Raw genomic sequence first — 23,705 nt, forward strand, 5'->3', positions numbered from 1 at the left:
CGGGGGCAGGCGCCATACGTCGGAGTCTGGCCTGTTCCCGATGCCAGGCCTCAGCCTCTGGGCCTTTCTGGGGTCCCTACAGCCTGGCAGAGCCAGAGGGCCCTCTATTGAGGGGTCCCCATCGCACGCAGAGGTTCTGGGAAGCAAGGTTCCCGGGCCATGTGTTGCCCTGCCTCTGCCCCAGGCCTCCCACCACCTTCCGAGAGACGGGGGGCTTGCGGGGCTTGGCTGCAGGGGGCAGACCAGTCCCCCCGACCCCAGAGGGGGCCCTGGAGGTGCCACTTCCAGGGATGTCACGAGGCTGGGTGGCCAGGGTGTCACCACGGTGGGTCTCGCTGCCCTCCCCTCTGACCAATGGCCCACAGTCCCAGGATGGGCGTCTGCCAGCGCTTGGGGCCAGGAAGGGGCGTCCCCTTCTGGCTTCTCTGAGGTCTGTGCGGGCCTGGCCTATGTTTGGAGGGACCCACAAACGTGGGCCTGAGACCCATCCCAGAGGCTGCCCTGTGGCCCTCCAAATCCACAGGCCTCTCCCAGAGGGAGGAAGGGTGGAGGCCAGGCCCGTGGAGTGGGTGCAGGAGTAGGCAGCGCCGGGATGCCCTGGGGGCCTTGGCCCCCAGACCCCAGAACAGTGGGCCAGTGTGTGGCCGTGTGTGGGGCGTGGGGTGGAGGCCCGGGCGGGTCAGGTCCCGCTCCATAAAGCCTGGCGGGAAGCTGTCGACTCCTCGGTGTTGACACAGGGGTGATGTCACCGCCAACCAATGGGGCGCACGGCGGGGGCTCTGTGTGTGCTGCCCTGTACCCCGTGGGCCCCGCCACGCACGGGGCGGGATCTGAAAGCCACCTGAATAAACCCAAGGGGCCTCCGCTTTTCCCCTGGGCCTTGTCTCCTGCACGTCCCGTCCAGCCCCACTGCCCACACGTGAGAGGTGGCACGGGGGTGGGGGGGAGGCCTGTGCCCTGGACCTGAGTTCTCCTCAGATACGCGGCCCCAGGGCCCTGTCCCCCAGCACCCCTTAACCCCGTCGACCACTACTCCATCTTCTGGGGGCCCCCTGGCGGTCATGGGTTCCCGAGGCTGCACCCTACACCCGACGCCGCACCCTACGCTATCCCTTGGGAGCATCTGCGCTCCCCCACCTGTGTCTCGAGCCCTGTCCTGCAGCCCTGCCCAGGCCTCCCGGCATTCCAAGGGCTCCCAGTGGCCCGCACGCTGCCAGGAGCCCCCTGGCACACAGCTCACCCAGGCCTGGGACCGGCCCCCCGGCGACTCAGGGTCCCCAAGTTCCCCGCCCGTGCTGGTGGCCGTCCTGTTCCTGGCATCCCAACCATCCCCCTCCTCCTACTCCTTGTCCCAGGGCACGTTCCTCCCATCTCGGCCGTCCTTCCCTTCCTCCCCCGCCCTCCGGGGGCCTCTTCCTACCCGGCTCGGGGTGACCGCTCCTGCCCTACTTCCTGACCCCGCTCCCCCGCCCCCTCGGGCTCTCCAGCCAGCCTCCCATGCGTGCTGATGGCTCTCTGCAGAGCGTGGGAACCCGTGGCCTGCCGACCCCGGCGCCCCTGCCCCCTTCCCAGCTCTGCGCCCGCCGCGGCCTCCCGGCCCCCAGGACGGGCCCCACCAGGCCCGGGCACGTGGCGGCGTTGGGCAGTAGCGGGCCGGGCCCCGCGCTTGGCGCCCTGATGGTTTGCTGGTCCGGCCCCAGGCCCGTGCGGCTCCCCACAGCCCAGGCTGCCCGCCTGTGTCCGGCCAGGTGTTCGGTGCTGGAGCGCGGGCTCCCAGAGGACAAGGAGAGCAGTGTCTGCTTCATGCAACACGCTGCTGACAAGGAACAGAATACCCACAGTGACCGCTTCCAGGAAACGGCTCGGGCGGGGGCCGCCGAGGAGCGGCCCCTTCCCAGCAAGCCGGCCTGCAGGTGGGCTTCCAGGAAGGGGCCCGCTGGTCCCCCTCAGCCCTGGCCAAGGGCCAGCCGTGTCACCAGGTGCAGGCGGGGAGAGGTGCGGAGAAGGGAGGGTGCAGGGGGAGGAGGTGGGCGCGGTGGCCTGGGCCGTGGCCCAGTGTGGTCACCACAGCCTTAGGAGAGGCCCAACCTGGCCACGCTCCTTCTAGAACCTTCCGTTTGCCCTTTTGGGGGGCGGGTCACACAATCTCTACTGGGGCCCGTGGCTCGGGGGCTTGTTGCTACAACACCCGGGGAGACCCCAAACACAAGAGGGAGACGAAGGAAAGGGTTCCCAGCCCAGGCCGGGGATGGGGTCCCGGCCCCCAGCAGCAGCCCAGCCTCCTGGGCCCCCCTCCCCCATCAGCATCGCCCCGAGAGCCGCCAGCCCAGGCCCCTGCCCGCTGCGTCCTACGCTCGGTGCCGCCCGGAGCCTGGGGTGGGGCGAGGGGCCCCCTGGCAGGCCCGGCCCTGTTTACTGAGACTCCCCAGGGGGCATGTCTGCTGACCCCAAACATCACACTGGGCCTGGTTAAGGGACATCATTTCCTTTGTCCTGTTGGAGTTTTTTCTGTCTCCATTCAGGGCTACAGGGAGGGCCGGACCCTACCCCACCCCACCGTCCACAGTCCCTGCCTGAAGGTGGGCCACAAGGTCATTAAATCCGGGCCCAGATCGAACCCACACATGCAACCAGGGCCACGCAAAAGCCAGCAGTCCCCACAGAGCACCCCCAAACAGAACAGGGCCCCCACCCACGCCTTTAGCACGGCCGGCAGGGTTAGTGACCCTGAGCGGACATTCTCACTCCCAGCTATAGCCACACACCTGCGGACACAAGCCCGGGAGACGCAGCCGGTCAGGCCTACACGGCCTGAGAGCACACAGCCGGGCGACTGACCACTGCACACAGGTTCACGGGGACGCTCTGAGACGCACACACACACACACACACACACACAGGGACACACGTGTGGACACATAGATACACAACACACAGGTACACGGAGACACGTGTGGACACACGTGTGGACACACAGACACATGGAGACACGAGCACACGTGTGGGCACAGACAGTCCCACACACACGGACGCAGATGCGTGGCCACACAGACACGTGAAGTCCTGTGTTCCGCAGGCCAGAGGTTTGGTGGTTGCTAGCCTAAAGCCTCCGGAGCAGCGCGGCTGGGGGAGGGTCCAGGTGTGAAGACCCTGGAGGCGACCGCCCCACCCCGGCCACCACTGGGGCCGGGAGTGGAATTCAAGCCCCTGTTTGCTTGGTGACACTTAACTCAGCGCAGGGGCGTTTTGAAAGCGCCTTTGGGTGGGGGGCCTGGGCCTGCCTTACAGCCCCCTCTGGGCCCCTTCTCTCAAAGCAGGAAGTCGGGCTGGGCCAACGGTAAACACATGCCAGCCTGGGGTCCCCGGCTCCACGGAGGGGCTCTGCCGTGGGCGCTGGCTGCCTGTCTTCCCAGCCCGGGCAGGGCTCACAACCTGGGCCAGGGCTCTGGGCCCACCCCCTCCCTCCCCACAGGCTGCCCACACCCACCCAGAGCCCTCCAGGTGGGTCCCCTCCTGGTTGCTGCCCAGGGAACCGGCCCTGGAAACAGAGCAGGCGGGCACACCCAGGGTGGACGCTGCCGTGCGCACGCGGAGGGGCAGGTGGGTGAGCACAGCCCGCGTCAGGCAGGGGCCCAAGGGCCTCGGACACCTTCCCCAGGTGGATGTGGCGAGGAGCCCCTACCCTGGCCTAATGCCAATCCAGAAGCACCCCCTTCCCCAGGTCGACCTCGGGTTTCCAGGTGGAAGCCCAGAGCAGGAGTGCGGGTATGACCAGGAGGGGCTGCAGCCCCCGAGGCCCTGGCCCCACTGCCTTCGGCAACCCCACCGCCCTGGAAGTGGACAGAGTCCTCCCTATGCCCGGAAGAGGTTTCCAGAGTGCCTGTGTCTCTCCTCCCACCCACGGCCAGGTTGCCCTCGGGGCCCCTCTGGCCACCTGCAGTGCCCACCACACGACCGCCATCCCCTGGGAAGCTGGGCTTTCGTCTTCTGAGGCCCAGCTTTGCAAAGCTCCAGGAGAGATGGGTGCTTGTGAAAAAGGCCATGGGGAGTTCTAACTCGTGACGCCTGAAGGATGGGTTTCTTTGTCCCGCTGGCAAAACCCATGTGGGCGAGTCCAGGGGGCCGTGGGCCTGGAGGTGGAGGCAGCCTCACCCATGAGCTGCCCGCGGGCCTGTGAAAGCCTCCTGGGGGTGGGGGGCAGGAGGCACTGGGGAGCCCCCAAGGATGCCACGGGCTAGCCTTCATTAAATGCCTTCATATAAATGCAGCCCTGCTGACCACCTGCCCTGCTGGCCTGGAACCGGCCCTTCTTAGCCCTGGAATTCCCATGTCTCCCATCAGGCAGGAGGTGGGCCCCAGAGAGGAGACCAGACGCATGGAACACATGGGGAGTGCACGGGGGGGAGCTCGTGGGGCCAGAGCCAGAGCAGTCAAGGGCCCCGCAGCCCGGACGCTGGGAAAGGCATGTGCTCGGGGTCTCCCAGGCCTTTGCTATCTCCTCTCGGTCAGCTGGCCCGCAAGGCATTTCCTGACTGCCCCGAGCACGGGAAGGGGTCAGGGACCCAGCCCTGTTTCCAAGGGCTTCTCCCTCGGGTTCCCAGCGTGCCGCGCCTGGCGCCCAGGAGCTGGGAGGCCTGGTTGGGGGTGGTTAGAGGCAGAGGGGCGTCACCGGCCAGCTGTTGCCTTGTACCCGGACACCAGCCACGAACACAGGCGGGGGCTGCACTCGCACCCCGGGCGCAAACCCCAGGCCAGACGCCAGCGGGACACGGCCCTGGGCCTTTCAGCGGCAAGATCCCCATCCCGGCCGTGGGGCCCCTCTCCCCTCTGCCCCCACCCCTCTCTACTCCCTCCCCGCTGTCGCCTGCCTAGTGAGAGCTCGCCCCACAGCGCCCCTGCTTGTTGCCCCCCTGCGCCCCCCCGCTCCACCACGGCAGAGTGCAGGGAGGGGACGCCTCCGTGCCCCGAGCCCAGCGCGCAGGGCCTGCAGGGCTGTGGATGAGTGTGGCAGGGCGGTGGACTTCCCAGGGGCGTGGCCGGCCTGGGCCGCATGTCAAGACCACTCCCCTAGGATAATTCTAGAAACCGATCCCCTAGACCAGGCCTTCGGGGTCCGGGGCAGGGGCCTAGGGAGGCCTGGGTGATGTGCGTGCAACAGGGGCATTATGTGGCAGGACCTCTTCCTCGCCCTCGGACCCGACGTCTCCCTGCAGGGAAGCCCTGGGTCCCACAGCCCGCCACCCTGCCCCGGTCCCCACGTGGTGCCTGCCCTATGCCCGGAAGTCCCTGTGCCCTCTGCCGTCCCGCCTCACAGGCCCTTTCATTGCCCACCCCTCCAGTCCGCAGCCCCCCACCCATCGCCCCTTCCCATCCATTACCCGCCACGCCACCCTTTGTGTCCGGCCCTCGTGGCCCATATGCCTTTTCATGTTCCCCATCCCAGGCCCCACCCCAGCCCCATGTCCCCCCAGCCCACGGCGCAACCCCCTCAGGCAAACAGCTCAAATCCAGAGTCCCTGAGACCAATTCCTGTAACTGTGTTTATTGATGAGTCCAGGGCTTCTGGGGAGGCCCTGGCAGGGAGGGACACAGAGCGAGATAGACACACAATGGAATGCTTCGAGGTTGCTCCGATGTTTGGAGCGCCCAGACTAGGTGAGGGGAGGGCGGGGCCCCACACACTCGGGCCCCCTCCCAGTCGCCCCCAGACAGAGATGGGTGAGAGGTGGGCGCTGGGGGGGGCGCAGGCCGAGGAGGCCGGGCCACTCAGCAGCTCACTCACTCGCTGAGAGACCCAGGCTTGCTCCAGAACCCCAAACCAGTGCAAACGACTTAGTGCAAATTAATTCAGGAGGGACGGGGAGACAGGGTTCTGGACGCTCTGAGTCTTCTGAGCAAAAGACAGAGGAGAGAAGAGAAGAAAAGAGACAGAGGAAAGGATGAAGGGGAGGGAGGGAGGCTGCTGGTGGTCTCTGGGCGCGGCAGGGCGTCGCCTCAAAGATGGAGTCGCGGGCGGGGGTGGGTGTGCTGCTCCTCCGATGGTGTGGGTCGTCCGTTCCTTTAGCTCAACCTGCGGACAGAGGCAGGACGTGAGGGCGGGTCAGGGCGGTCCGGCCAGGGGGCTTCGGGAGGGGCGCCCGCGCCCACCTTCCAGAGCTGGTTCCTGAGTCAGGGTGTGTAGTGGTTCCAGATGCAGCATATTCTCAGTCAGAGCTAGAAAGACTTGAAGAAGTCCGGGTTCCAAGGCCCAGGCGTGAGCTGGGTAGCACCATTTCTGCGGGTCAGGACAGAATGAGTGCCCAGCTCTCGGCCCCAAGCCCCCCGCCCCCACCCCCCGTGTGTGGCAGGGGACCCCCCACCTTGTCATCTTGAGGGTTCTGGGGTCCAGAGAGCAGCAGTAGTGTATTGGCTCCTTCAGGAAGGTAAAGGAACAGACATGCGGGGTGTTCCAGCTCCCCCGCGGGGCCAGCCGAGAATGTTCTACGGGAAAGAGGACAGCCGTGAGGGCTGGGTGCGGGTCAGTTGGCCCGGGGGGCCTGGCCTGTACCTGTGCTCACCAGGGAGGCCGGGCAGCGTCCCGTCTGTCCTCGCCGTCACGCCGGACCATGTCATGTCCCTCTGCCCGCATCCCGGCGCCCGGCCTCCGTGGCTGGCAGGCATGTCCACACCCACTGGAGACAAGGCTGTGGGCAGACAGAGAAGGCGCTGGCTGAGTGGGCAGCGGTGGCTGCGGGGGTGGGAGGGCAGCGGGCTGGACACTCACCCTCGTCTCCGGTCTGAGCGCGGACCGATCCCTGCTCCGTCACCGCCCGCAGAGGCCCGCCTTGGCCATGGGCTCGGAGGCCAGTGACCCCCGGCTCGCCGCCAGGCTCCAGCTCCTTGCCGCTGCCTGCGCCCCGACCTCCCGCCCCCCAGAGCTCTCATTCACGCCGCCCCGCCTCCCTCGCCTAGTCTGGTCTCGCCGGTGTCCTTGACTCCCCTGGGTGCTGTCCTGTCTGCCGTGCCAGTCCCAGGGGCGGGCGGTAAGGGCCAAGTGTCACCAGTGTCACCAAGTTCACTGGGGGCCCTCCTGCGCCAGCCCCTGGGCCGCAGTGCCGCATGGGGATGGTGGCCCGCTGGGCCCGCGGCAGCCTCCTTGCTGCAGAAATCTCCCTGGGGCCCTGTCGCTGTGGCCACCGCTCCCCCCAGGTGACGTCCTACGGCGGTTCCCCGCACACTGCGCCTGCCTTCTAGCCCGTTCTCCGGCCCTCGAGGCTCCGGCTCAGGCCTCAGGAGGCCTGGGCCAGAGCCGCCCCTGTACCTGCTACTAAATGAACTGCAGTGGGTGAAGTGGCAGCTGGCGGCCCACTGACCTGAGTCCCCGCCTCGTCCTGTCTGCCCCGGGGCCTGAACGGCCCCCACGTGCTGGATCATCTCCCTCGCTGGCAGCCCTGCCCCCTCTGCCGCCCGACTCTCTGGAAATGCCCTTTCCACCTGGGACAGCCGCAGCTCCCAGCCCGCCCTGCCTCAGCTCCCCCTGAGACGGTGTCACCTGCGCTGCCTGCCCTGCCGTCGCCCTGCCGCTCTGCCGGGATGTCAGCCACTTCGCCTCGCTGGCCCTGGCTCCCCAGACCTCCTTATGCAGAAGGACAGCGGAGCAGGGCCAGGGAGGGGAAGGGGACTCACCTGGCCCGGCAGAGCGCTGTCTTCACCTGCCCACGGCTGCCAGCTACACCTCCACCGCCCGGGCCCTGGGGCAAGCCTCTCTCCAGCTCCCCCGTCCACCAGCTGCCACGACCTGAAACCAAAATTGACCGGGATGAATGCCTGGCTCCCCCCTCTTACTTCTGCACCGCCAGCTTGGGCCTGTCACTCCCCACACCGATGTCGTCCTGCCTGCGGGGCACCTGGGAGCCCGCCCCGCATCCCCGCCAGGCTCCCAGGTGCCCGCCAGCCCTGCCCAAGCCAGCCCCGCCACCCTGCTCCGCTCCTGCCAGGCTCCAGACGTCCAAGGTGATCCTTGGCCCACGCATGCTTCCCTGCACCCCACTTCCCCATCTTCCCCTGGTTGCCCCCGGTACCCCACGCTTCCCTGGTTACCCCTCAGCTCCCCCACTTCCCCAGTTTCCCCTGAGCCCCCCCATCCCTCCCACCACCCCCCTCCCACACCCTGCTCCTCGGGCCCTAGCCCGGGCTTTTTCTAACTGGGGTGGCCCCGCCCAGAATTCCCGCCCCTGCTCTGCCAGCCAATCAGAGCGGGGACCGTGCTTGGGGCCACCGCAAGGCCCACCTCCGCCCGGGTCGGTCCAGCGCACATTCCTCTCCTGTCCTGGAATTCTCCAAAGAGGGCCTTCTCCACACCCCTCCTTTGGCATCCTGTAGACAGGGTCTGGCATTGTCCCCAAATGTCCCTCCCCCACTCCGAGGTCGAAACAGTCATGTCCCCTCAGGGCGGACCTTGCAGGCTGCTCCCCACCCAGCCCCCACTGGGCGCATACTCTGCCCCTGGACGGAGGTCTTGGCCGGGGCCGCCAGGCGCTCCAGTGGGACTCGGAGTCGCCTTCTGCCACCACCGCGGCTGAGACCACGCCGTGAGCCCGGAGTCCATGGAGCGGTCGTGAGGGGTGTGGGGGGTTGGGGCTCAGGTCGGGCCGAGGGAAGGGACCGTGGTCTCGCGGGCCAGGCAGGCGCTGATTCCCTGCTCGAGTGTCGTCTAGTTGATGGTGCCCATCGCGAGCATAGTGGCTTCCACGCGCGGGCTCCCCACTGTGGCCGGGCGCCCCGTCCCCTCACCGCCACGATCCATTGTCAGGAGGCGGCACGCCCGCTGTGCTCCACGGCTCGCGGGTGCGCCCTGGTGATGAGCCCGGCAACCTCCCAGCCCTGCCGTGGCCGCCCTGTGCACCGCTGCCCAGGACACCGCCTGCGCATTCAGAATGGGGACAGAGACCAGAGAGCCTCGAGTCTCCCCCAGCCACCCTGGGCCACCCTGTCCCTGGGGCAACCACGGTGGCCTCATAGGGGGTGTGGGGGCCCGGCCCTCCATAGGGATCAGCCTCCAAGTCTAGGGTGCTGGTGCCATGGGTGGGGGGAGGAGACATGCCTAAGCAAGGGACCCAGAGCTCTCCAGCTCTGACTGCACCTCAGACAGGGCCTTGGGAAGAGCCTGCTCCTGTGGACCCGCGCCACACCCGACACCCAGCCTTTGCCATGGGTGGACCCCCAAATTTACGGTGGGAAAACTCCAGCCTTTGCCATGGATGAATCCCTAGATTTACATGGGAAAACTCCAGACTTTATGGGTGGACCCCCAGATTTTCGTGGGAATATCCCAGCCTTTGTCATGGGTGGCCCCCCAGATTTACAGTGGGAAAACTCCAGGCTTTGTCATTGGTGGACCCCCAGATTTATGGTGGGAAAACTCCAGGTTTTGTCATGCGTGAACCCCCAGATTTACAGTGGGAAAACTCCAGCCTTTGCCACGGGTGACCCCCCAGGTTTACATGGGAAAACCCCAGACTTTGCCATGGGTAGACTCCCAAGCTAGGATGGGGCAGACCCCCAGATGTGGCCATCAGCAGACGCCGGCCACGGCTGCCACGGCCGGTGACGTGTGAGCCTGCACTGCCGCCTCGCGGCCGCTTCTGTCACCACTCCGGCAACCACTCGGCACAGTTCGGGGTGTGTGACAGGACTGCGGGGTCGGCCCAAGACAGTGAAGACCCCCGAAATCCTCCTGCGCTCGGCAAGGCAGCGCCCAGCACCCTGGTCTGCCAGAGGCTCCGTAGGAAGGCTCTCCCTCTGAAGGCGACTCCGCGTCACCCCAGGCACAGGGACACCTCATTGCCCTGAGCAGTCCCTCTCCTCTGCCAACTACAACGGTGCAGCCCGGGGCGACTCAGATGGGGTGAACCGGGGTGGCTCGGACGAGTGTCCCGTCTCCCTGATGACCCTCGTGGACCATTGCGGTATCTGGCCCGGGCGGACCCGGGATGCCGCGTGGGTGGACCCCGGCCGCGACCACGTCGGCGGTGATGTGCAAGCCTGCACTGCCGCCTCGCGGCTGCTTCTGTCTCCACACACGCACCATTTGGCCCTATTTGGGGGTGCGACCAGCTCAGGGGGTTGGCCCCTGATGCAGGGGGTAGGACCCCAGGATCCTCTGTGCTGGGCAGGCGGTGCTCAGGGCCCCGTGCCACCGGCGGTCTGGTGCAGTTGGGGTCCCTCTGGAGCCTGGGCTTTGCCTCACCCAGGCTCCCCATCAGGTCCTCGTCACCCCCAGACACAGGACCCCTTATTCCCATATCCCCACTTGTCTCCCAGCCTTGGTGACATGGGGCCATGACCCTAGGGTGCGGTGGGGTCCACTCCCAGCAGCGCGTGAGCTCCAGAGCAGACCCAGGGTGTTCTGGTCGGTCGGGAAATGCACCTCCACGGGCTCATGAGGGTCCCAGAGCACGGCATGGAGAACTGACCGGCTGGCCACGTCCGGATCCCCACCCGCTAGTGACCCCCAGGAAAGTAGGGTGACTGCCTCGCTCCACATTGGTGGCGGTGCTCATGGCGGTGCTCAGGTGACCAGCGGACCTGCCGCGCCCGAACCGGAGGCAGCGGCACGCCCAGACCTTTAGCATCTCAAACAGCTGAACCGCATGGAGATGTTAATGACCGGCTGTTAGGGTCGGAGTCTCCCCTTGGAGGCAGATGCAGCTCAACCAAAGGCCCAGAGTTTGGAGGGACCGTCTGGGGGGGTCGGTGCGCTGGGCTGGATACGCAAAGTCCCAGGTTTGGGCAGCATGGGACACCATCCTCGTGCCTGGGGGATGTGACATAGGTCCGACACCACAGGACCTCAGCGGGAGACCCGTGACTGAAGCTGCAATGTGGCCCCACCTGGCACCTGTGGTGGCTCAGACGAGCGCCCCGTCACCCAGATGACCCTCGTGGACCACTGTGGTAACCGGTTTGTGTGGACCTGGGACACCACGTAGGTGGAACCTGGATGTCACGCGGGCAGACCCGGGAAGCCACGCAGGCGAACCCCGGCCGGTGACGTGTGAGCCTGCCCTGCCGCCTTGCGGCCGCTTCTATCTCCACACCTACAACCACGGCACCGTTCAGGGGGTGGAACTGGCCTGCGGGGTCGGCCCAAGACAGCGAAGACCCCCGAAGTCCTCCTGCGCTCGGCAAGGCAGCGCCCAGCACCCTGGTCTGCCAGAGGCCCCGTAGGAAGGCTCTCCCTCTGAAGGCGACTCCGCGTCACCCCAGGCACAGGGACACCTCATTGCCCTGAGCAGTCCCTCTCCTCTGCCAACTACAACGGTGCAGCCCGGGGCGACTCAGATGGGGTGAACCGGGGTGGCTCGGACGAGTGTCCCGTCTCCCTGATGACCCTCGTGGACCATTGCGGTATCTGGCCCGGGCGGACCCGGGACGCCGCGTGGGTGGACCCCGGCCGCGACCACGTCGGCGGTGATGTGCAAGCCTGCACTGCCGCCTCGCGGCTGCTTCTGTCTCCACACACGCAACCATTTGGCCCTATTTGGGGGTGCGACCAGCTCAGGGGGTTGGCCCCTGATGCAGGGGGTAGGACCCCAGGATCCTCTGTGCTGGGCAGGCGGTGCTCAGGGCCCCGTGCCACCGGTGGTCTGGTGCAGTTGGGGTCCCTCTGGAGCCTGGGCTTTGCCTCACCCAGGCTCCCCATCAGGTCCTCGTCACCCCCAGACACAGGACCCCTTATTCCCATATCCCCACTTGTCCCCCAGCCTTGGTGACATGGGGCCATGACCCTAGGTTGCGGTAGGGTCCACTCCCAGCAGCGCGTGAGCTCCAGAGCAGACCCAGGGTGTTCTGGTCGATCAGGAAATGCACCTCCACGGGCTCATGAGGGTCCCAGAGCACGGCATGGAGAACTGACCGGCTGGCCCCGTCCGGATCCCCACCCGCTAGTGACCCCAGGAAAGTAGGGTGACTGCCTCGCTCCACATTGGTGGCGGTGCTCATGGCGGTGCTCAGGTGACCAGCGGACCTGCCGCGCCCGAACCGGAGGCAGCGGCACGCCCAGACCTTTAGCATCTCAAACAGCTGAACCGCATGGAGATGTTAATGACCGGCTGTTAGGGTCGGAGTCTCCCCTTGGAGGCAGATGCAGCTCAACCAAAGGCCCAGAGTTTGGAGGGACCGTCTGGGGGGGTCGGTGCGCTGGGCTGGATACGCAAAGTCCCAGGTTTGGGCAGCATGGGACACCATCCTCGTGCCTGGGGGATGTGACATAGGTCCGACACCACAGGACCTCAGCGGGAGACCCGTGACTGAAGCTGCAATGTGGCCCCACCTGGCACCTGTGGTGGCTCAGACGAGCGCCCCGTCACCCAGATGACCCTCGTGGACCACTGTGGTAACCGGTTTGTGTGGACCTGGGACACCACGTAGGTGGAACCTGGATGTCACGCGGGCAGACCCGGGAAGCCACGCAGGCGAACCCCGGCCGGTGACGTGTGAGCCTGCCCTGCCGCCTTGCGGCCGCTTCTATCTCCACACCTACAACCACGGCACCGTTCAGGGGGTGGAACTGGCCTGCGGGGTCGGCCCAAGACAGCGAAGACCCCCGAAGTCCTCCTGCGCTCGGCAAGGCAGCGCCCAGCACCCTGGTCTGCCAGAGGCCCCGTAGGAAGGCTCTCCCTCTGAAGGCGACTCCGCGTCACCCCAGGCACAGGGACACCTCATTGCCCTGAGCAGTCCCTCTCCTCTGCCAACTAAAACGGTGCAGCCCGGGGCGACTCAGATGGGGTGAACCGGGGTGGCTCGGACGAGTGTCCCGTCTCCCTGATGACCCTCGTGGACCATTGCGGTATCTGGCCCGGGCGGACCCGGGACGCCGCGTGGGTGGACCCCGGCCGCGACCACGTCGGCGGTGATGTGCAAGCCTGCACTGCCGCCTCGCGGCTGCTTCTGTCTCCACACACGCAACCATTTGGCCCTATTTGGGGGTGCGACCAGCTCAGGGGGTTGGCCCCTGATGCAGGGGGTAGGACCCCAGGATCCTCTGTGCTGGGCAGGCGGTGCTCAGGGCCCCGTGCCACCGGTGGTCTGGTGCAGTTGGGGTCCCTCTGGAGCCTGGGCTTTGCCTCACCCAGGCTCCCCATCAGGTCCTCGTCACCCCCAGACACAGGACCCCTTATTCCCATATCCCCACTTGTCCCCCAGCCTTGGTGACATGGGGCCATGACCCTAGGTTGCGGTAGGGTCCACTCCCAGCAGCGCGTGAGCTCCAGAGCAGACCCAGGGTGTTCTGGTCGATCAGGAAATGCACCTCCACGGGCTCATGAGGGTCCCAGAGCACGGCATGGAGAACTGACCGGCTGGCCCCGTCCGGATCCCCACCCGCTAGTGACCCCAGGAAAGTAGGGTGACTGCCTCGCTCCACATTGGTGGCGGTGCTCATGGCGGTGCTCAGGTGACCAGCGGACCTGCCGCGCCCGAACCGGAGGCAGCAGCACGCCCAGACCTTTAGCATCTCAAACAGCTGAACCGCATGGAGATGTTAATGACCGGCTGTTAGGGTCGGAGTCTCCCCTTGGAGGCAGATGCAGCTCAACCAAAGGCCCAGAGTTTGGAGGGACCGTCTGGGGGGGTCGGTGCGCTGGGCTGGATACGCAAAGTCCCAGGTTTGGGCAGCATGGGACACCATCCTCGTGCCTGGGGGACGTGACATAGGTCCCACACCACAGGACCTCAGGGGGAGACCCGTGACTGAAGCTGCAATGTGGCCCCACCTGGCACCTGTGGTGGCTCAGACGAGCGCCCCATCACCCAGATGACCCTCGTGGACCACTGTGGTAACCGGTTTGTGTGGACCTGGGACACCACGCAGGTGGAACCTGGATGTCACGCGGGCAGACCCGGGAAGCCACGCAGGCGAACCCCGGCCGGTGTGTGAGCCTGCCCTGCCGCCGTGCGGCCGCTTCTATCTCCACACCTACAACCACTTGGCACCGTTCAGGGGGTGGAACTGGCCTGCGGGGTCGGCCCAAGACAGTGAAGACCCCCGAAATCCTCCTGCGCTCGGCAAGGCAGCGCCCAGCACCCTGGTCTGCCAGAGGCCCCGTAGGAAGGCTCTCCCTCTGAAGGCGACTCCACGTCACCCCAGGCACAGGGACACCTCATTGCCCTGAGCAGTCCCTCTCCTCTGCCAACTACAACGGTGCAGCCCGGGGCGACTCAGATGGGGTGAACCGGGGTGGCTCGGACGAGTGTCCCGTCTCCCTGATGACCCTCGTGGACCATTGCGGTATCTGGCCCGGGCGGACCCGGGACGCCGCGTGGGTGGACCCCGGCCGCGACCACGTCGGCGGTGATGTGCAAGCCTGCACTGCCGCCTCGCGGCTGCTTCTGTCTCCACACACACAACTCAGCAGCACTCACGGGTGCAATGGGCCGCGGGTGGGGTGGGTGGGGGGTTGGCCCACGACCAAGGGGGGAAATCCTGAAATACTCTTGTGCTGGACAAGTCAGCCCCCAGGACCCCTGGGCTGCTGGAGGCCCTGCAGGAAGAGTTTCCCTCTGGACCTGGTCTCCTGTCCCCGGACATCCATCCCCTGGGCTCCCAGTCATGGCCACCCCAGGACACGGGGACCCCTTGTGCCTCCAGACATCTGCTCTCACTTTCCTGTTGGACCAGGTGATGGGGATCTGGGTCAGAGGTCCGCTGTGGCCCAGCTCCGTGTATCATGTGGGCTCCTGGGCAGACCCAGGGCCCTCCTAAGGGCACTTCCCTCTACTCGCTGGCCACAGTGCCAGGATCCGGGAGTCCTCCTTGTTTAGATCCACACTCTCCCGGGGTCGGGCACCTCTTCAGTTCCCTGATTCCCCTGGGGAGAATGGGAGGGATTTGCCTGAGAGCTGGTTATCTCAGGCTGTTTACATGCTAATGAAACATTTGCATCTCCACAGAAGGGCTTGGAGGCGTGGCCAGGCATCGACTTCAGACTTCAGGTAGCAACAGCTAGAGAGGCTCCCTTGCGGAGGGACCCCCGGGGCCAAGTCTGGTCTTGGCCACAGTAAGAGTGAGTGGCTAGGTGCTGCGATCCATGCGTGGGACAGCACCAGGTGGAGTTTGTAGAGCCCCAGCAGACGTGGCCTGCAGACGTGGCCGGTCTGGGGCGGTGGACTGCCGTGGACAGACCCTTTGTGCCGTGCGCTGCGGGGGCACCTCCGGCCTGCTAGGCTTGACTGACATCTCACTGCCTCTGTCTCCTTCACCACCCTGTCCCCAGGAGCAAGGTGGGGAGCTTGCTGGAGAAGCAGTGGCAGCTCCGCCCTCTGCCCCTCACCTCAGCAGCGGGCCTTGTAGGGCTACTTCCTGACACCTTTGCCCCAGGCTGGTCCAGTCCAACTGCCGAGCCAGCGGAAAAACGTAGGTGCCTAGACTGCAAGCACTGTGCGTGTGCGGGGACCCAGCGTGCACCCCTCGGCAGCCACGCAGGCTTGCACAGTACACCGTCCACGCGGGCGGGCAGTGTTCGTGCCCAGCCGGGTGCCCACAGGAAGCGCTGCTGGCACTCAGCAGCTGGAGGAAAGTGCTGGCTGGTGATGTTCGGGGCGTCACCCTACAGTCCCCTGCAGGCTTAGGTGTGGGCGGTGAGGGCTCGCGACTGGATGGGATGTTGGAGAGACGCTAATGACCCCCCGGAGCTCCGAGTGGGGGCCCCGCAGCTCCATTTAGGCCACAATCACATGGGCTGCCCCGGAAGGGGACACGCAGACGGCCCCGCCCTGAGCCGGGCAGAAGTCAAGTGTCAGAGTAGAGGGAGCATCACTGAGTCTGGAGGAAAGGAGAGGCGGGAGTGTGGATGGTTGGGGTGGAGAGGGGGGGAGGGGAACCGGGCTTGGCGGAGGGCTCGGGAGGAGGCAGTGCTGCGGGACAGCCAAGGGTGTAGCGGATGGCACAGGCCATGCAGGGCCGCGGAGAGGGCAGGACCCTGGCTGCCGTCACCCATTTGTGCTCCTCGGCCCAGGCACCGTCATGCCCAGTGCTCTAGCCCTGACTCTCACCCCGTCGAGCTCTGGGACGCTCAAATCACAGGACTATCTCTAGTCCCCGTCATCTCGCGTGGCGGCCCCACACAAGCCTCCAGCTCCCAGGCCCCGAGCACAGCCCCCGTTTTCTCCACCCTGCCGCCTGCAGTGCTCCTTCCCTAGGAACGGCTCCTGGTCTCATCGCTCTGTGCCTTGCTTCCCCCATCCTCCGGATCCAGTCAGGGAGGAGGTGGGTACTTCTACCTCCACGACCTGAGCCATCCCCCTGCCCTCCCCCTCCGCCCACATCCGTCAGCAGGACTCAGTGCCACCTCCACTGGGTACCAACCTCTCTCCTGAGAACCAGCCTGACACCCGCGTACAAATATCCCACCCAATACCAGCCTCTTACCCGTGTATCAATCTCCTACCTGGATACTAACCTCGTATTGGGTACCACCTTTCACCCAGGTACCAACCTCCCACACAGGTACCAGCCTCCTACCTGGGTACCAACCTCCCAGCCAGGTATCAGTCTTCTACCCAGGTACCACCCCCATCCGGGTACCAGGCTACCACCCAGGTAGCAGCCTCCCACCCAGATACCAACCTCCCTTTTGGGTATCAATCTCCCACCAGTTACCAACCTCCCACCTGGGTACCAACCTCTCATCTGAGCACCAACCTCCCACCCAAGTATCAATATCCTACCTGGTACTAGTCTACCACCCAGATACCAACCTCCCTTCTGGGTATCAACCTCCCACCAGGTACCAACTTCCCACCTGGGTACCAAACTCCTACCTGGGTAACAACCCCCAGCTGGTACTAACCTCATATGTATCTATATATATAATATAGATACATCCCTTGCTCCCTTCTCACTGTGGTTGGCCAAGGCTTCCGGGACCTGCCTCCGGCCACTCTGACCTCCCTAACCTCCAGGCTTGGACCATGCCCTTTACCCCAGATGTCATCCCCCGCCCCCTCCCACTCAGATCTCAGGTCTCCCTGGGGAGGCCTGGACAGCCCCTACACTGCACTGGCATTCGCACCTGTGGCTGTGTGTCCGTACCAGCCTGTACACATCCCCCCGGGGCTCCGTGGGGACGCCACACCCCTGGCACACAGTGGGCGGGAAGGAGCCGGCCATGCAGCAGCGGGGAGCTGAGCTAGCCAGCCAGGGGCACACACTTCTCCAGCGCAACCCTCAGCCTCCTCAGGACACTGCGCCCATCTCCAGAGCAGTGTCCAGTCCCAGCCACTCCAGCTGACCGTCTGCCACTGCCTGAGCCTGGAGCTGCTGCCTCACTGTAAACCCAGCCAGCACAAACCCTCACCTCGCTCACTTGTCTGCGTGAACACTGGGCCACCGTGTCCAGACACAGTCATGGGGCCATCCTAACGCCTTCGTGACCCCTGGCTCCCACCGCCCACGCCTGCTCAGGACCTTCTCTCCTCTCCCTCAGCGGCCACCCGGATGGGCCCTGGTCCCTGGTGCCCTTTAGACCCCACGGCACCCCTCCCCCGCCTTCTCACCGCACATCAAGCCCACCCCCTCCCTGCAGTGTCCCTGGGGCACGCACATCTCACGCCAGAAACCTCGAGAGCTTCCCTTAAGCAAACACAGACTTTCTCATCTGGCACTCAGAAACCCAGGACATGGGCATCAGGTCACACCTCTGCCTTCCCCAGAGCGGCAGCCACCCACACAGCACCGGGCCCTCCAGGCCTCCCCGCTCCTGGGGCAGCGGGATGGAGGGCCAGATGCTTGTCTGGGTGGACCCCCCTGGACATTTGTTCTAGTCGCTTATGCCACTCGCTCCTGATTGCCCCCTTCCTCACACACCAATAGAATCTTGTTAGAAGCTTCTAGATGCTATACGGTTATGGTGTAGCCTTTACCAGCCTCCCTTGCAGCTAGATGTGGCCACATGACCAACTTCTGACCAAAGGGACATGGTCACCCCTCCAGAGGTGCGTGCTTCTGTCCCGTCTCGCCCTGGCTGGGATGGGCACAGATGGTGGGGCCCTGAGGCTCCCTGGGGCTGCCATGACTAAGCCCCACTGACTGGGTGGATTAGAACCACAGGAATTTATTCTCTCACAGTTCTGGAGGCCAGACGTCCAAAATCAGGGTGTCGGTGGGGCAGGTCCCCTCTGCAAGCTCTGAGGGACAACCTGTTCTAGGCCCCTCTCCCAGCTTCTGGTGTTGGCCCCCCACCCTTGGCGGTCCTCAGCTGGCGGACGCATCACTCCAGTCTCTGCCCCCGTCTCCACGTGGCTTCTCTCTGTGTCTGTGTCTCTCTTCTTATAAGGACACCAGTTCCAAAGGGTTCAGGGCCCTGCTTCCTCCAGAGGGACCTTGCCCATTGTCTCTGTCACGACCCTATATCCTAATAAAGGTCACATTCTGAGGGGCTGGGGATTAGGACTCCAACCTACGAATCTTGGGGGACACAATTCAGCCCATCACGGACCCCACAATGGAAACTCTGTGCAGCAAGGCAGGTGGCTGGACCTGTGGGGTCCACCCTCACGACCTCACGGCACAGGAGGCAGCTCGACGGGCTCAAGCCCCTACTCGTGGTCCCTGTCGCACAGCCACGCCTCCATCAGATCTGATACTCCAGACCGGGAGCCCTGGGCACACAGAGGAGAGTCCTGGGAGCTGCTGCCCAGGGGAGCTGAGCACGGACGGTGTCCGGGTGGGGCTGCCCGGCCGGAAGGAGTGAACGTGAGCCTGACAGGGGGCAGGGGAGTGGGGGCAGGACTAAGAAAGAAGCAGTGCGTTGAATTCTGCTCCCCTCGTTGGGCGGAAACTAGTCCATTCTAGAACTGAGTGTCAGAACAGACAGCTGTCCTGCCCTTGGGAGGACGTCTCTGCCGCCTAACGGATGGGCCAGCTCGCCCGATGGAGGTCGGTCCTGCAGGGGGAGTGGCCTGGTCAGATGCAGGGCAGGCCCCCTGGGACCCTCTCCCAAGCAACCAGCCCCCAACCCCCAGTCCTTTTCTTCCTCCCTCTGTGACCAGCCCAGAGACCAACAAGACTTGGATACAAGTGGCAGTACCTCAAACCGGATTCAGCTGGATCCCGGAGCTGGGTCCCCAGTTGCCCGTTTGCAGCTCTGGGTCCTGATGTTCATTATTCTTGCTTTCAGAGGCCGTCCGTCCCCAGGCCATGGTGTCCACCAGCTCCAGGCTTACAACCCTGCAGTACAGCATCTGTAGTGAGCTGATGGTGGTCCCCCAAAAGATATGTCCACGTCTTAATCTGCCAACCTGTGACTGTGACCTTATTGGGAAAAGAATCTTCACAGTTGTGGTTCAGGATCCCAGAGGGGGTCATCCTGAGTCACCCAGCTGGCCCTAAATCCAGTGACAAGTGTCCTTATAAGAGACACACGGGGAGAGGAGGGGGACGTGTGAGGACAGAGGCAGAGACGCGAGGGACGCGGCCACAAGCCCAGGGACGCCTGGAGCCCCCAGGAGCTGGAAGAAGCAGGAAGGACCCTCCCCTAAGCCTTTGGAGGGGCCACGGCCCTGCAGCCTCCTTGATCTCAGACTTCCAGCCTCCAGAACTGGGGCTGCATGAATTCCTGTTGTTTAAGCTGCCCAGCCTGTGGTCATCTGTTGCAGCCGCCCCTGGAGATGGGGACAGACTTCAGTGGAAAGAAGGCTCCCTTCCCAGTGGTCCCAACAAAGGTCCCAGAGGTGGACCGCGTGGCCTAGCTCAAGCCTCGTGCCCACCCTACTCCAATCTCTTCGGCCCAGAAATCCGGTTCTCACATGGCAGGGGCAGGTCACCACCCTGGACCCAGTGGGCAGAATCCCCCCTGGCCCTGGCCCGCACACTGAGAAGGACTGATCGAGGCCCAGCACACTTGAAACATGGCTCAGGGGGTCCTCCCTGCAGACGTCTTCTGCTTTCACTTCTCCCAGTGTCTGGTTCTGTGACCTTCGACACAGCACGGGGGTCCCACAGGTGGGGTTGAGGTTTGCTTTGCGTTGCTGTGTCCCCGGAATACCCATCCCTGTGTGGATCTGAGGTGTCGGCCACGTGAGGACACTGTCTGATGTCGTGGGCTGAGCTGTGTTCCCCAGTATCCGTATGTTGGAGTCCTGACCCCCCGCACCCCAGAATGTGACATTGGGGTAAGGTAAACTGAGGTCACTAGGCTGGGCCCTAATCCCACAGGACTAGTGTCCTTATTTATAGGAAGAAATCAGGACACAGACCCACACGGAGGGACGACCCCGTGAGGACAGAGGGAGGAGACGGCCGTCTACACGCCGAGGAGAGAGGCCTCGGGAGGAGCAGCCCTGCCCACACCTGGCTTTGGGTTTCCAGCCTCCAGGACTGGACACAGTGAATGTCTGCTGTTTAAGGTGCCCAAGCTTCCCATGGCTGCCATGACAATTTATCACAAACTGGGCACCTTAAATCAACTGCAATTGATTCTCCCATGGTTCCGGAGACCAGACGTCTGAAATCAAGGTGTCATCGGGCTGGACTCCCTGCTGAGGCTCCAGGGAAGGGTCCTTCCTGCCTCTTCCAGTGTTGGGGGCTCCAGGCGTCCCTGGGCCTGTGGCTGCATCCCTCCGTTCCTGCCTCCATCTTCACGTGGCTTCTCCCCTACGTGTATGTGCCTCTGTGTTCAAATGTCCCTCTTCTTAGAAGGACCCTGGTCACTGGGTTTAGGGCCCACTCTGCTCCACTGTGACCCCATCTTCACTTGATGACATCCGCAAAGACCCTTTGTCCAAATAAAGTCACACGCACACGTTCTGGGTGGACGTGCGTTTTGCGGACACTCTTTAACCCACAGAAGGTGGCAAGAGATAAAGGCTCCAGATTGCCCACCCGGGTCCCTGTGTGTCCTCGTCCCGTCTGGGTGGCCCTTGTCCCCTCCCACACCCTGCCCGTCTTCTGTCTTGAGCGCCTGCCCTGCTGGCCTCAGGCCCAACCCCAGACCAGAGGCAGCAGCGCCTCGTAGACAGCCCAAGGCTCCGTCACTGCAGAAGGCCGAGTCCCTTAAAGGTCCCTTGTCCTCTGATTCGGCTGCTATGATAGAATCCTCACTTCATCTCATGGTTCACAAAATGGGGCTTAGACAAGAGAGTTCATCCCAAGAGGAAGTGGAACTGAGGACCGCCCCGCCTGCCGCTGGCCTGGTGGTTTTATCCACTGACTTTGGTGCCGGGACTCTGACCACAGCCCCAGCCCCGCGATTCCTCCTGTCTCTAGAGACACACGGTGCCGCCCACCGGTTACCAAGGCGGCGGCAAAAGTCCCCTTCCCCATGCCCGGGCCTTTGCGATGAAACTTGGATGTCCCTCCGGCTAAGAGGTGGGGTCCGTCCCCCTCCCCTTGAATCAATAAAATGCACTGGAATTGTTACCATGAGACTGGAGGCTGAGCTTTAAGAAGCCACCCAGGTTTTATCTCCTGGAGAAATAGCCACCACCGTGCAAGACATCCCGCTGTCTTGAGGCCACTAGCGGCGAGGAAGCCCGGCCAGGCGTACGGAAAGAGGGGCCCGCGGGGAGCTCTAAGGTGCAGACGTGGGGCCTGAGCCCGGCTGCCAGGGGAGTGTCTCCAAGTGACCGAGTCCAGCCCATCACGCGTGGACAAAACGGTCCACCAGCCCCGCCCCTCCTGGGTCCTGACCGCGGAGGCGTGGGCACTGGTTCACCGTTCTAACGAGGCTCTCAGGCAGCGGAGAATAACCGCGAGCCGTGGGGCCCCTGGGGCCGCCCCGTTGTCATCCCCCAGCCACACTCTCTTCCTGCTCAGAGAGTCTCCCTTGGATTCGGCCAGGACACAGCAGGAGCCCAGCATTAACCGCGCTTGCTGACGCAAGGTCAAGGTCAGGCAGACACAGGAGGGAGGGTCCTGCAAAACTTCTGGGGACATCTGAGCGCTTGGCATCTCGCTGGCTGGTCATAGGAATGACTGGGTTCTCGCTCAGGAGCCAAACGCGGGTCCTCAATGGCTTGTGGTGTGTCTGCTGGGGTGTCCCGGTCCCCACTTTCTTTCTTTCTTTTTTTTTTTTAAACGATTTTTTTGACGTGGACCATTTTTAAAGTCTTTATTGATTTGTTACAATATTGCTTCTGTTTTTTGTTTTGGTTTTTTGGCCGCGAGACACGTGGGATCTTAGCTCCCTGACCAGGGATCGAACCTGCACCCCCTGCATCGGAAGGCGAAGTCTTAACCACTGGACCGCCAGGGAAGTCCCTCAGTCCCCACTTTCTGCCTGCAGGCTGGGAACCCAGGCTTCCCGGGGACCCTTGCCTCTCCCAGGCCCCATTTCTGGCCTTTTCTTCAAGGCGCTTCTCTCTCGTTCTCAGTACTCATGGTTCTGAGACCACAAAGGGGCACCCACCACCCTGCACTCTGGAGCCTCTATGTCCCCCACTTTTCCTCGAGTGACCCCCTGGCCGCTCCCTTTCCGGCTCATTCAGCACCCCTCCCATCTCCAGGCTGTCCCCGACCCCCTCACCCCCCCACCCCCGTGGGAATTGTCAATCCCTCCCCCCGCCAAAACAAACGTGGTCCACCACACCCAGCCTCCCCTCAAAGGCAGTCTGTCCTCTGGGCCTCTCCCCCCTCCCTTGCGGACTGGCCCCCGCCTGGCTGGTCCAGGGGGTCTTAGCCTCGACCCCCATCCTCCACCCACGGGGACCCTGCATCTCGGCAACTGCCCGTAGACAACGCAGGCCAGACCACAGAGGGTTGGAGACCTCTGCCCACAGCAGCTTCACACAGGAGAGGTGTCCAGCCCTTCCCCTCCCTCACCAGACCCCCAAGGGCGATGGGAAGAAAGTGGGCAGATGGGGGGACGCCCAGCTCCCACCTGGGGTGACCCTTCCATGGGAGCAGGGACCAGGACGCTCCAGGCATGTGTGAGAGAGGCCGCAGGAAGAGGGGAGAGTGTGACGGCCGGGGAGCGGCAGCCCCCCTGTTTTCTTCTTGTCGAGGAGGGGGACTTAACCAGGTGGGGTCCTGAGCCCCTGGCCGCAGGTCTGGGTCATAGCAGAGGTGTTTGCTGAATGAATAAACGAACAAGGGAGTGAGTCAATGGGCTGAAGCCACAAGAAAGGCAGAGTGTGGCCTCAACTTTTCAAGGTACAGAGGGGCTTTCCTGGTCCAAATTCCAAGGGGGAATAAGGGCCTTCCTGATGCAGCCAGGGTGATTGTTCCTGGCCCCTTCTAGAATCATCTGGAAGTTAATGCTTTAGAAAACAAATATTTCAGACATCTCAACACGGCCCTCCAAGTGGGAGCCTCAGCAGATGGCCAGAGGTCTGGACGCTCTCCCACACCCCAGATGCATGAGCGCGCCACGGCCTTACAGCAGCGTCCACGGGGGACGCGGGCCTCGGCCAGGAAAGTGTCAGAGCCCCCAGCCACCTGCCGGGGCCCCCGCCCCTGGGCCCTGTCCATTCTCCTTGGCAGCTCCCGTCACGGACAGGACATTCCTGAAGACTGAGGCTACGTGTCGGGGGTTGGGGGCTGGAGAGGCCAGGCGGGTCCACGGCCGAGCTTCACCTCTGCCTCTCCGCCTCCATCCTCCCTGCCTCTTGGGCTGACCCGGAGGTAGGGGCGCGCGTCCTGTTTCCCTTCCCACACCCGTGCCAGGGCCTGCCCGCTCTGGCCTTCACCCCTCCGAGGTCCCTCTGCCCAAAGCCCACGACACATAGGG

General features: G+C 64.3%; 1 long non-coding RNA gene across 1 annotated transcript; it reads right to left on the bottom strand.

The window, feature by feature from the left end:
• Window positions 1-5,520: 5,520 nt before the first annotated feature.
• Window positions 5,521-8,014, bottom strand: LOC307190781. The gene is made up of 5 exons (XR_013829541.1): window positions 6,764-8,014; window positions 6,558-6,683; window positions 6,360-6,480; window positions 6,148-6,274; window positions 5,521-6,070 (listed from the first exon to the last, which is right to left on the bottom strand). It is a non-coding gene; the product is annotated as an uncharacterized lncRNA (long non-coding RNA).
• Between the last annotated feature and the right edge of the window lie 15,691 nt (window positions 8,015-23,705).

The sequence above is a fragment of the Stenella coeruleoalba genome, assembly GCF_951394435.1.
Source record: "Stenella coeruleoalba genome assembly, chromosome: 8".
NCBI classification, from domain to species: Eukaryota; Metazoa; Chordata; class Mammalia; order Artiodactyla; family Delphinidae; genus Stenella; species Stenella coeruleoalba.